The sequence below is a fragment of the Microplitis demolitor genome, chromosome 10 (genome assembly GCF_026212275.2).
Source record: "Microplitis demolitor isolate Queensland-Clemson2020A chromosome 10, iyMicDemo2.1a, whole genome shotgun sequence".
Lineage (NCBI taxonomy): Eukaryota > Metazoa > Arthropoda > Insecta > Hymenoptera > Braconidae > Microplitis > Microplitis demolitor.
Window position 1 is genome coordinate 10684880 of NC_068554.1, and position 14318 is coordinate 10699197.

The window sequence follows — 14318 nt, forward strand, 5'->3', positions numbered from 1 at the left end:
ATTATTATTTCTTTTTTCAAGGTTAAATAAAAATCTGTCATCGTCATCCTGATATTGACAACTGTAAGTATCCTTATTTTTTTTTCATTGTAGAAACAATTATAAATATTTTGTGATAAAGTATGTGTCAATTTTTTATAGGTTTTACAATCATCATTATTATCATTATCATCATCAGCATATAGATGATGTAAGTGTTAACAATAGTGTAAGTAAATGTAAAAAATTACTAAATTTTTTATTTATGTTTCAGTTTTCAAAAATGATAAACAGAATATCATACGGTTACATAATTCTAAACGAATGGGCCACTCAGGCGATTGGGCTTATTCGGCGGTTACTTTTACCAACCCTCAAGGAAATCGTCGTGTCAGGTCAGCAGCTAAATGGGGCGACAATCGTTGTCGGTGGTGTATCCACAATTCTGAGATTATGGAACGCTCGTCTATGTTGGTGGTTTTCTAAACCTGGAGACCTCATGGCATCACCGCATCACTACACCTTTAGCCCAAATTTATTAGTGGAGCAGTTTCCGGAATTTGAAAGGATATATGAAATCCAACTTCCTTCACTGTCATTAACGGACGCTTTAAATGGTAAGGTTTTTAATATTTTTTGTTATTTCAATATTTTTTTTGTTATTTCAATGTATTCTATAATGTATTTTTCTTTTTTAAGATATTGTATTGCTGAATCTCGCGTACAGCGTACTGATGCCACAAATTTGGGTCGATCAGGGTTTGACAGATGAAATCCTGGATGCACTCTATGCTGAAATCCAACGTGACCTAGAAGATCCTGATAGTGTCACTTTTACACTCGATGGGGTTACCGTTCAGCTCAATATCTGTCAAGAGGCAATGTGCTGGTGGTTTCGGGATGTTGATGATCCCGACAGGGTATATTTTGAGAGCCCGAACCTTCAGACTCAAGGACCTGTCGCAAGTAATGGACCCTTACGCATATATTGGCCTGACGACGACGACGACGACGACGACGACGATGATAACGATGGTGACGACGATGACGACTATGAAGAAAGCATCGATGATGAGATTGAGGACCCATCGGATATCGATGGCTGAGTGTGTGTGTTTTTTTCAATTTAAATTTTATTTTTTTTTTTTTTAGATAAGTTTTTATATGTTTCCCGAAAATCAATTTTTTTAATTTAATGACTAAGATTTCATTATTTTTTAATTTTTTATGATTATTAATTTTTGTAAATGTTTTAATATATGACAAAAAAGAATTCAGTTTTTCTTTTTTAATTTAAAATATACATTATAGTCCTAATAATTATCCTAATAATTATCCTAACTATTACCCTAATTATAAGAATTATTATCGAAATTCTTAGAAAAAATAGTTTTATAAAATTTTTAATTTTTGATTTATGTTAACTAAAGTTTTAAATATTAACAAATAGTCAATTTTTGTTATTTGTAAAGTGCATTCTTCAATCTTAAATTTAGGTTGCGGTATTATGGTAATTATTTTTTGTATTATTATTTCTTTAAAAAGTATTATTATTGTGTGTTTTAAAACTATTCTCATTAATAATAATATAATGTATGGACATTCTGCGCATGTGTTAGCGTCAGCCATCTTTTGTTGAGGGGCTCACCTCTACTTTTTCTTATGAATTTTTCCTGGCACTCGAAAACTGTCTGATGTGAGGGAGTCTTCAATCATACTAATTTTTTTATGTAGAAAAAGAATTTCTTACTTACCCTAAGATGTTGAATGTTTTACAGGTGGTAAATTGGTTTTTTTATTACTATATTGAATTTTCTTTTGAGTGTATGGTGGTAAGGTTAACTCGAGGTAAAGAAATTTTTTTTTTCGACAGTGATTCAAATAATGTACATTTTTTTATGTTTGTTATTATTATGGTTACAATAGTTATAAAAAATATATATGATAAATATGTATGAAATCCACGTTTGAAGTCTTGATACCCTGAAACTATACTGGGACTGGTGATTGTTCAGACACAAATTCGAATTTGTTGTACTTGGTTCCCAGAAATTTAAGATAAAGCGAGTCTTCGGTTGTCATTTCGCTCAGGCTTTTTAATTTCTCTTCGTCGCCCACGAGTTCGTTGTTTGTCCGGTTTGGGAAATAGATAGAGAATTCATTGTTCAGATGTGCAATGACTTTGGATCCGTACTTCGTGTTTATTTTTTTTATCTCGGTTATTTGATATAATTTATCAACTTCCAATTCTTGCATTTTTTTGCTTGACAAAATATTTGCTAAACAATTGACTTCATTGATAGCTGAGAGATCGAATTTTGACACTAAGAGATAGATAAAGAAGAACAAGTTATAGAATTATATGTGAGAAGTATCAGTGGATGTTCGAATGAAAAATAGTACTTACTTGTGAAGTAGTTTTGTTGACACGCTTGAAGACTCGAAATGATTTCACTTATGTTATACACTTTTTGTGAGAACAACGGTAGTTTTTGCTTCAAAAAACTTAGGCAGACTGATGCATATGGCCGCGAGAGTCACCCGCTAAACTCTTTCTTCCACCACTTTGTTACCGAAAAAAAAACGAGTTTGGACCTGTCTTATGACGTAAAAGATGATGTAATCGGATAAAAAGACGCAATTGCGCAGTTTCATATTCCCCCACTTAGACTGAAATACGAGCTTAGTAACGGTTAACGGCGCAGAAGATGATGTAATCGGGGTAAAAGACGCTATTGCGCAGGTTCATATTACCCCTACTTGGTCTGAAATATGAGCTTAGTAACAGCGCAGAAGATGATGTAATCGTTCAAGCATTTGCTCAGCTTCATTTCCCCCACTCTACCTCATAAAAAGCGAGTTCAGACACGCTGGATGACGTTATCCGCTAAAAAAGAAGGGGTGTAGGAAGAACTAAACCGCTAAATGGTAGTGACACCAGAGCTTCTCGCAAGTGCTCGTCCTACCCCCCTGTTTGAATATATAAATCCTCAGAATGATCATCATTTAAATACATGTCATGCTATCATCAGAGCTGGTATACGGTAAGGTATCAGCTCTGATGATAGTGTGACAGTATTTTGTCATCATACGCATGATAATTGACTGTCGATCAACATTGGTAACAGTCGGTAATATAAATACCTACTTTACCGATCGTAGAGACGTTTACCGGCCGCGGATATACGCGAGATACCGACATCAGATATTATAAGTTACCGGCAGGAGGTATCCACTGCGGTCGATAAGAAAGGGTACTGTGTTATCGGGGGGGGGGGGGGGGGGGGGTGACCCCCCCTGTCTCACTACTTGATTCAGAGCAAGTCCAACACCTCTCCCCTTTTTCCTAGAATTCATTGGATGTGCTCTGAATAGCAGAAATATTTCGAAAATAAAAATTTTAAATAATTTGGGATTCAAAGTAATTCATGTGTTTTAGTTGTTACATTCGCGACAAAGCATCTGGTACATGATGACAAGCTCCACGCCGGTGAACGATAGTGAACGTGTGCTCCACCATCTTCAGGGCCCATCTAGCTAGACGGCCCGTCGGATTCTTCAAGTTATTTTGCCAGCATAGACTACTATGATCGGTGATCACAGTAAATTCATACCTTTCTAAATAACAGCGGAATTTTTTGATCGACCAGATGACTGCGAGACATTCCTGCTCGGTCGTGGTGTATTTCTTTTCAGCCTCGGGAGAGACTAGAGTTGGAGCTGACGTCAACCTAGTCTTTCAAATCTCGAAAGCCTCTTGCTGTTCTTCCGCCAAGTGCCAAGAAATATTTTTCTTGGTCAGCCTGGTCAAGGGTTCAGGCACGGTAGCAAACTCTGGTATAAATCGTCGATACCAAGATGCCATACCAAGAAATCTTCTCACCTGCTTGTGGTTTCTTGGTGTCGGGAATTCACGGACTGCCGAGGTCTTTTCTGGGTCCACTTGGACTCCTTCGGTATTTACTAAGAAGCCCAAGTACCGGACTTCAGCACGGCAGAAGACACTATTGTCCCTATTGATGGTCAGTCCCGCTTGAACGGAATATAGTATAGTGCCGGATAGCTCAACTGGTAGAGCACTCGGTGCGATACCGACATAGTCTGGGTTCGTTTCCCAGTTCGGGCTATCTATATTTTTCTCAATTTATCTATAAATTGTCTTATTGAGAAGGTTTGCATGTTTTAGGTTTCCATTATATTAAAAAAAAAAAAAAAAAAAAAAAATTAATTATTTTTATTATTACCATTATTATTATAATGATTATTATTATTATTTTACTAATAACAACAATTTTCTAACTAACATTTACCACCGGTCGTTTCCCGAGTTACAGTGTGTGCCATGCGCTCGAGTGACTCCTCGGGCGTGACAACGGTAGCAGAAGAGTCGCCGCGGCTCCGTACACATACGGTGCTGGTGACCATTCTTGTTGCGATTCCAACAAACTAGGTCAGCCGCGCGTCAAGCATCTCCCACGGAAGCACTCGGGGTTAATCTATGAGCTGGTGTCGGTACTGATCGAAGGGGTTCCGAGAGAACTCCCTTTGGGACTTCAAACATCTCCGGGGGACCGTCTGGGGTCCTTTTCGGGTGCGACACATTCCGAGGGGTGGTGGAGGACTGTGGCGGAGACTCAAAAAAAAAACTAAACTTTATCGAGTTTTCGATACACAAAGCAGAAACAAACAAAAGAAAATAAACTCGGAGAAAAAAATAAAATAAAATTAATTCCAGGAATCAACTGAGACTTCTTGTGGACAAAATATAAAGAGAGAAAAAAAAGATTGAAATGAAATAATGAGATAACTGAAATAATAATAAATAAGATAAATGTTAATACCAAACAAAAAAAATGCGGCTTCTTTTAACTGTGGGCCTTACGTTGGGCGCCAATTTGTAACGTATCTTTTCCTTAGATAACTCGATTAAGCTCAACAAAATTACACATAATTCTTATTCCACAAATTCACTTGATGACTCGAACTTAAAATTCACAAATCGGGCTACGTTACACTTCGCCTACCGATCACTCCTCTCATTTCCTCCAGATCCCGACGGGCGCCAGCCGACTTTTATTTCTCCGGTATCGGCAACTGGACTGAACGTACACGTAAATTAAAACCTAATAGCTAAATCCTTCGGAGATGAGAGAAATGAACGGAGGTAGCGGCATGTCTTGGTGCGCTCAGTATGCTAGGTTGTGGAGAGGGGGTCCTGGTTCTTTTTACGCGGAAGAAGCCAATTAATTAAAATTAAATTAAACAAAATAAAGGAAAGAAAACTACATAAAATATCGTAAAGAGGACGCGAAGGGCCCAAGCGGCTCGCAGTCGAGTACGCTCGGTCCATCAGACAAATAAATACCTGGGTATCATATCGGGAACCTCTCGTGGACGACGAATCACAAAACTTAACACAATTCTAGATAAATAATAAAATTAAAATAAATAATACGGTAACTCAAGACGGCAAAATCACGATAAACGGCTCCAAAACTCAACAAATAGAGCCACAAGCTCCAAACGACATCAGGCAAGAGTGTGGTCAAGGCCTACCTTCGGGTCTCTTCGACTCACCACCACTCACTCCAAGACTTCAAACTCGACTACTGGGTCGACTCGTACTCGAGCGACTCCAAAATCTAACTCTCGGACACCATGGTCAGTTCTCAACTGCTTTTCTCTCGTCTCCTACTCCATTCATGTCTCAGTCTACTACTCCCAGTCACTCTCACATTCTTGCTTCTCCATTCGTTCTTCCCCCACCGCATACAAGCCGTGGACTCGCGAGTCTTACCCAGTGTCACTCCCCGTGATATCCGGAGTTAGCAAATCTTTGGCTTCCTCGAGCATCGCAAACGAGGCCTGCCATTCCCAAATAAACGTAAACGTTCTCCAGCTAACTCCGGGTACCAACTCGCAGGGGCTGCGACATCTCAGTCGCTCCTCCGCGATCACCACGTCAACCCCGAGAGCTAGGCCTAGGCCTAGTCGTCATCACTGGTTGGGAGGCACGGTATTTTGGCCACTATCCGATATACAGCTAGACATCCCTCGTTAAATCCACGCTCAACCACACGGACAATCCAACACAGACAACACACCGTATCCGTACTCGTACTCTCAACCCACTGATTTCACCAAACACGTACTCCATACTCTCTACTCCCTATCTCATACACTCAACTCGTCACACATACTGACCCTATCACTCTCTAACACAGACTCACGCTTACTCCCCCTCTAAGTCCATCTCCTCGGCAATGTAACGTCACAATTCATACATGCATTCATTAGAAAGCAGTAAAACTTCTTGAGATATATGTGCTTAAATCAATGTAAATTTCTTTGAAGATTGACATTTTTACAAATCTGCTTAGGTACACTTATATATTCGTGGATATATTACTTATATATGGTGAGATCTGTTTGGATCTCTTTGGATAGTTTGAGATCTGTTTGAATATTCTTAGATATAGTGAGATCTCTTTGGATATTGTCAGATCTGTTTGGATCCGCTTGGATCGCACCAAAATTTTGATGCAAGCATATCTGACTCGATGGATCCAATAATATATGCTTGGCTCTAAACATTTTTTATCGGGAATGCTACCATCGGAGTCAAAATTCATTTAAATATTCATTTTGGTCACTGACATCGATTTCTGCCTGAATACATTTATGTTATTGAACATAATCGTAAATGGAAATTTCAAAAAAGCTTGTTCTTTAATTATTTTTGACTCTTAAATTTTCAAACTTAAACGTATAACGTACGTCACATAACGATTTAGTTTATTTAACATTTCTTAGTTAATAAGCATTAAATTTATTTATAAAGTTTGAATTCGAATAGTTATGCGGGTACTTTCTCATCACGCCGGCGTCAAGACAGCTGTCTGCTCGCAAGCGGTGCGTCTGCAAAGCATCGGGTATGTGTTCACGTGTGTGAATTAATTGTAATAAACTTTTTTAGAATATTAATGTGTAATTTCGTTAGTTACGAGTTATAAGTATATATGGAGCATTCCCTGCCAAATCAGACGGTTTTTAAACTTTGCATTTTTGATTTCCTCTATTTAATGACATTTTCTTGAACCTCTAAAAAAACCTTTTTTGGTCAAGTTTGAGAATTTTTTGATCATCAGTTCAAAAGATCTCCAATTTTGAAAAAAAAACAGCTGTTTTCACATTTTTTGGTCAAAATTCATCGTTTTTTAACTTCCCCCTAAGAAAATTGCAAATTTTCGAAAATTCGGGAAGTTATTGGTTTCGGTCCGATTTTCGGAAATTGAATTTCTAAGAGATCCTTACGTTTTGAGGTTCTAAGAAGCTATCCTGACTGATTTCACGATGATGTCTGAGTGTATGCATGTGTTACGTCAAAATAACACATATTAAGAGTAGCGCTCCTGTTTAGCCTTTGCCTAGCGAAATAACTGGGACGGAGCTATAAGAATGACTGTTTATATAAAATTAAAAGAAAATAAAAATAAAAATGTTCGTTGTCTAAAAGATAAATTATAATAATAAAAATTAAGTAAAATAAAATTTAATTAATTGAGTAAAATAATAAAAGCAAAATTAAAACAACTTCCAAATTTATTTAAATCAAAACAATTATTTAAAAATTATTACAAAACAAAATTTAGTTTACATTAGACAATTAAATGCAATTTACAATTTTACACTTTTATAAAATGGTTTAACTCTCGATTTCACTTGTTATTTAATTTATTTAAAATCAATCAATTATTATTTATATTTGATATTTAATTATTTATTCAATTAAATTGTTACCTAGATTTATTTGATGATGATTATTATTATCAATAATTATTTATTTGATTTTTTTTGTATTTGTTATTTTTCCTTCTTAACTCTTGATAAGATATATTAAATGAATTATATTTAAATAATTCAACTTGAACTTGATAATTGATGGAATATTTATCAAAATTATTTTTTATTAAAATAAATTATTACTTTTAATAATTCAATAATTATTTAAAAATATTCTGAATTATATTTTTATAATTCAGTTTATAAATATTTAAATCATATTAGAATGATTTAATAAAATTAAGGACTTTGCCTTTAAATAATTAAAATTTCGTCAATGATGAATGAGCTCACTTAGGAAACTGAAACTTTTTAGATTTCCAGAAGAGCTGTTACCAGGTAGTAACATCTCTTCCAATAATTATTTAATTATACCAATTATTTTATTGGCTATAATTAAATCAATACTTTTTTTCATAATGATTATATATATATATATATATATATTCCATGACTTCCAATGCAGTTAGCAACATACGCATAAAGCATTGGAGTCGAATTCACAAATCAATATTTATTGATTCTTATTATTTTTTCTTTATTGCAATAAATTCATTTTATTATTTAAACATTTCATAATTTATTTCATTTTAATTATTATTAACTTGTTTATTAATAATAATTATTTTTTTATAAATATTTCATTATTTCATTTTATATATCTTTATCTCTATTATTAATAAATTTATTATTAATAATTATTTTTCATACAAAATTTTTTTATCAATATTTTTATTATTTCAAAATTCTATTTTATACTTTTCATAATAATATTCTTTTCATATTTCATAATTCCATTTCATTTTTAATTATTAACTATCATTATTTATTTATTCATGTAATTTCATCAACTCATTTCATTATTTGATATTTCATATTTATAAAAATTAAATTATTTCAGTATTTCTTTTCATTATTCCATTTTTCATATTTATTTATTTTTGATTTCAATATTTATTTTATTCAACATCAATTTAATTATTAATAAATTTTACTATTTATTAATAATTAACAAATATAAAAATTTGAATTTATATTCAAATTTTAAAAACAAATTTTTTCATTATTTAACTTTTTCATTTATTCATAATTATTCAATTATAATTTAACATAAATAAGAATCATTTGAATTTAATTTCAAATTTCAAAATCATCAACCGTATTAATAGCTGGAAGTCATTTGCTAATTAATTAATTTATGCATAACCAGATGGCATAACATGTATGATTTTTAATAAGTTCATTGATAGTAAGAATACGACGTCGTGACGTCACACATGTATGTATGTACGTACGTACGTATGTATGTACGTAGGTAAATATACAAAACTTTTGAACGGATGAACTGATTTCGATCGTCAAGGTGTCGTTCAACGTGGCTTATAAATATCTGAAAGCTGAAAAAAATTGAGCTTGATCGGTAGGCCTGGTTCAGAGATATTCCAAACATAAACTGTTTACAAGAATGTTTTTTTTTGGATAACTTTTAATGTTATTGATGAATTGATTCTAAAATTAACTAGGCTCTGAAACATCAAAATCAGCTCATTCTTTCAAGAGAAACCGTTGTCGAAAAAATTAAAAAAAAAACATTTTTTTTTAGTAATTTCGAAATTTCTCAAAGACAACTTGATAAATCAATTCCAAAATCTGATTAGTTGTAGAACTCAATAAAACGCGTCGATTGCCACCTTAAGCGTCTCAATTGGGTTATTCGTTCGAGAGATATCGTTTGAGAAAAAATAGTAAAAAAAGTTTTGTAACCGGGCACTAGCAGTTTACGACGTGAAAGTCTTGTACGCGGTGCAACAATTTCGGCCTCACCTTTATGGTAAGCCTTTTACCTTGTATACAAGCAGCCCTTGTATGTCTTGGTTGAAAGACAGCCAAACTGTCACCGAACGACAAATTAAATGGAGATCCAAACTAAGTGAATATAAATTTTCGGTTATAGTTCGACATAAAATCTCAGAACAATATGCCAAAGGGTTGTCCTACAATCCTGAAGGTAGATCTCCAGAGGAAATGGCTTCAACCCAAAATTCTGTCGAGGAAGCAGGGATGCTCCCACTCAGGAAAACTTCTTGTCCTGACGAAGAAACCATAGCAGCGGTAAAACGAGGAAGAAAACCTGGAAGTAAAAACAAACCTCGGGTTAACAGCGCCCCACAACCTCGTGATACAATCGCATCCCGATTACGGATGAGACGGGCTACAGAACTGTCGCAAAACCGGAAAAAAGTAAACTATTGTGAAATAAGTACGACCGAACCTGACGTCTCAGAGAGTATCGAAGATGACGTTTTCGAGATAAACCAACCAGGACCATCCTCAGCACCTCAGGCTCCAGTCACCCCGGAAGTGGAGATTAGGCCAGAGCCCGGGCTAGAACTGGAAGAAACCGATGAGGAAGAAGAAGAAGCAGTCCGACTCATGAATGAAGAATATCTGCTCAACGAATCGGAAAAAAATTCCAGCGATCAGGGGGATGAAAACACATCTGAAGCGATAAATCGACAGCAAATACGCGAAGATTTGAGGAAATCATTTCAACGCTTCAATAAGGCCCTGGAAAAACGAGGAATTAACGTTTCAGATGAAGAAGCGGATCGTACTGTTCGTCCAGAAGATTATTACAATCCACTGCCTGTTGTCAGCCCTCAAGTGGCCAAGGAAGTTAGGAAATATCTTGAACAGGGCTACTTATCAGACGAACACGGCGAATCTGAAGACTTGAATGAGTCTGACGAAGAAGGAGAAGAGGAATCCCTTCGTGAAAATCAAGATATAGAAGAAAATAAAGATTCAAGTGAAGTCAGCTGCTCTGAACCGGAAGTCCAAGTGGAAATAACCCCTGCAACTCCACAGACACCGCGAGCTAACGAAATTCGAGAGAAATACCTCACCGCAGGTAGAAGTCCGTCGACCCCTATGTGGAAGAACACGGTACTGAAAGCTGCGCAGGCAAATTGCAAGGAACTTGACTATGACGATCATACAAAAAGCTTTTATTGGAAGGACACCGGAAGTTCTGATGACAATACATCTCCAGTCATCGCGAGGCCTTCTACCTGCCAATCTCTAAACATCGAAGATGTTCCTGCAGCCTCATCCAGTGTGGCACACGTGGAAACGCCCAAACGTAAAGTGACATCCACAAGTAAAAATCTAGGACAAGAAAATACCTTGTTGAACGAGAATCAGCAGCCAAATTCACCAAATCGGAATTCTGCAAATGATCAAATAATCATAGCGGAGACATCTCCTCAATCAGGCCAATCAGATGCCAGCCAATCTAACGGAACCACAGTGATTCAAGTGGAAGTACGCCGAGAAGAAGACGACGGAAATGCTCAGGTAAATGAATCTGACACTCTCCACACGACTCTACCGGAAGTTGTTGACGAACAACTGGGGGATGAGCCGGAGTTGAATGTAGATTTACCTCCTAAACTTCCGAATCAAGCCCCGTGGTACGTATTTGATCCCCTTTCCTCCAATATCGCGGAGGATCTGAGTGATCAACGCTATTCACCACCGGAAGTTTCGTCTTCCTCGAGCTCTGAGTCTGATAGACCTCGGAAACTGCCTGAAAATCGAATCAAATTTAAGGACAGTCGAGATGGAATTACTTATGTGAGAGATCACATGGTACATTTCCTGTCCCTGGATTTTGAATTGGTGAAACCAGTTTCTCGATTGTTAAGAGATCTCACTTTCATCGATCAGGAAGATCTGAAGACAGCCAAACCAAAGATGGGTGATGTATTAATCACAAAATTGGGTCAGTGCTTTATCTTCACGGTCTTTGTCAAGAAAAATCATTTCGAGAAAATCGATTTAAATAATTTAATTGAAGGATTACGAAATTTAAGAGTGTCCATGTTCAAACACGAAATCTATACATTCCGCATGGCGAAACAGGGGGATGAATTCGATAATATAAACATTAAGCCTTATCTCATACAAGAATTGGGCGACTGTCTTATCGAGGTAACACTTTGCGAAGGAAATATAGAAGTTCCTACTGAAGAGTTACGCGATGAAATCATTGAAGAGAACTACTGCAGCCCTATTGCGGGCCACAAGGGTGTCGTGAAAACTTATTGGCGAATTCGAGAGAGATTCTACTGGCCAGGCATGAAGGAAAGAATCTATAGATTCATCCGGAAATGCGAAATCTGTCAGAAGAATAAACTTACCCGAACCAAAACAAAACAACCCATGATGATAACCGATACTCCCTTCGAACCCTTAGACAAAATCTCTATTGATACCGTGGGACCACTTTCTATGACTAGGAGTGGGAATGTCCACATATTGACTATTCAGGATAATTTTCCGAAAGCCGTAACAGCAATTCCGATACCTGATATTCGATCGACAACAGAGGCAGAAGCCCTTGTAGATCGTTATATGTGCTATTATGGCTGTCCGAGAGTCATCCTCTCAGATAAAGGTACTTCATTTACCTCTAAAATAATACAACAACTTGCGAAAGCCCTAAAAATCCAAAGATTAACGACTTCGGGTTATTATCCCCAATCAAGTGGTTCTCTAGAAAGGAGCCATCAACCACTGATAGATTTCTTAAGAGTAATCTCAGATAAGTATCCGGACTGGGATCGATATGTGAGTCTCGCGGCGCTGAGTTACAATAACAATGTGCATACTTCAACCAAATTCACCCCATTCGAGCTGATGTTTGGTCGAAGAGCTCGGTTACCAACCCAGTTCCCTGATTATTCCAGAATCGAAACTTATTCCGACTATCTCGCCGATCTTATGAGTAGACTGTCAGAAGTCAGAGAAATCGCTGCTGATTGTCTCAATAAGGCAAAACAAGATTCCAAAGTTCGTTACGATCGACACATACACGCCCAAACCTTCAAGGTAGGCGACTTCATTTATGTTCTAAAGGAACCACGGAAAAATAAACTCGATGTTTATTATACCGGGCCCTATGAAATCGTCGAAATTAACGAATTTGGGAGTCTGATCTACCTGAACGACAAAGGGAACCGCAAATTGGTAAACCCTAATAAAGCTAAACCTGCTTTTGATCATAAGGCTAAACCTTTATAAAGTTCTCTGTTTCAGATCCTCAAATCTCTCACCATCATGAGACAATTATTGATATTCCTGGTCATCATCATCCAAGGGGGTCAATCCAAGGACGATCTGACCATCCAGCCAATGGCAAACAACCCGGGTCTACTGTATGACCCGTTTAAGAAGATTCACTTGGTAGAAGAAAACTGGTGCATCATTTCTTCCATGAACGTCCGAGGATTGGTCGATATGTATCCCTTTGAGTGGGACCACCTCCACTCGACCATGCTAGGTTGTACCAAAATTATCGACTCTGGGTCCTGCATGCACTATCTGAAGATGGACCTGATAACGGAAATACAAACCTCCATAAACCAAGCTTAAAAGTCGTTTGGACCAGCTCCTTAAAGAAACAACATTCAAAACTCCGCCGTTTGACCGTAATCAACGAGCTCCATGGTTCGAATTTAGTGGTACAATTGCCCGAGAACTGTTTGGAACCATGGACTATGAAGACAAAGAACATATCACCAAGGAGATCAACAAATTATATCAAGATAATGCAGAAATGGTGCACCTAGTACAGAACGCCACTCATCTTGTCAAGAGTGAGATCAATACTATTCTCCAAAGCAAGGCACAAATGCAGTCCAATCTAAATAATCTCGCAGATGCTACCACGAACTTTATGAATTCTACCAATAATTCCTTGAGTAAACTCGCATATTTGATGAAAGTCATGATGCTGGGGGACGAACGAAAGGAGATCGCCAGTAACCATCTTCGAGTCCTGAAGGAAGCTGAAACTATCATAGAGGAAGCCAAGGCCGGCAGACTTTCTCCACAAGCTATATCACCAAGACAACTCTACCGAGCAACCGTTGACATCATGAGGAAGCATCCGGATTTGAATCCACCTCAACCAATTGACCGAATGGATATTTCAACCTTGTCAGCTGTGTCTACAGTAAAGGTAGCAAGGGCGAAAGGTTACCTACTTATCATAGTAACCTTACCCCTATTCCATAAAATTCCGTTATTGTCATACGAAATGAGACCACTGCCAAAGCCAGAACATCTCAATGGAAAAATTCAGACACTGACGATACTACCATCAAAAAGGTTCCTAGTTACCAATCCAGGCTTGAGGAGATTCTACCTAGCAGATTCTGAATATATCAACAATTGCAAATCTATCGGGGACGATTTGTCTTGTCGTCCCGACATACCATTCCAGTCTGCGGAAGTCCAAGAAGAAGTAGACTGCGAAATGAAGCTGCTTCTGAATTTAACCGAAGATATCTCCAGAACGTGCAATGTCCGCATCATTCCAGGATGTAAAACCACTTGGATCAAGCTTAATCAACCAAATTCTTGGGCGTATTCGACTTGTAAGGAAGAAAAATTAATTTTCAAGTGCTTAAGTCCAGTCGAGAAAGAATATC

The 14318-nt window shown here is 36.9% G+C and overlaps 1 long non-coding RNA gene across 1 annotated transcript; it reads left to right on the plus strand.

Annotated features, from left to right (window-relative positions):
* LOC106693935 (uncharacterized) lies at nucleotides 1-351 on the plus strand. The gene is made up of 3 exons (XR_008404350.1): nucleotides 1-63; nucleotides 142-190; nucleotides 254-351. It is a non-coding gene; the product is annotated as an uncharacterized LOC106693935 (long non-coding RNA).
* Nucleotides 352-14318: the final 13967 nt, after the last annotated feature.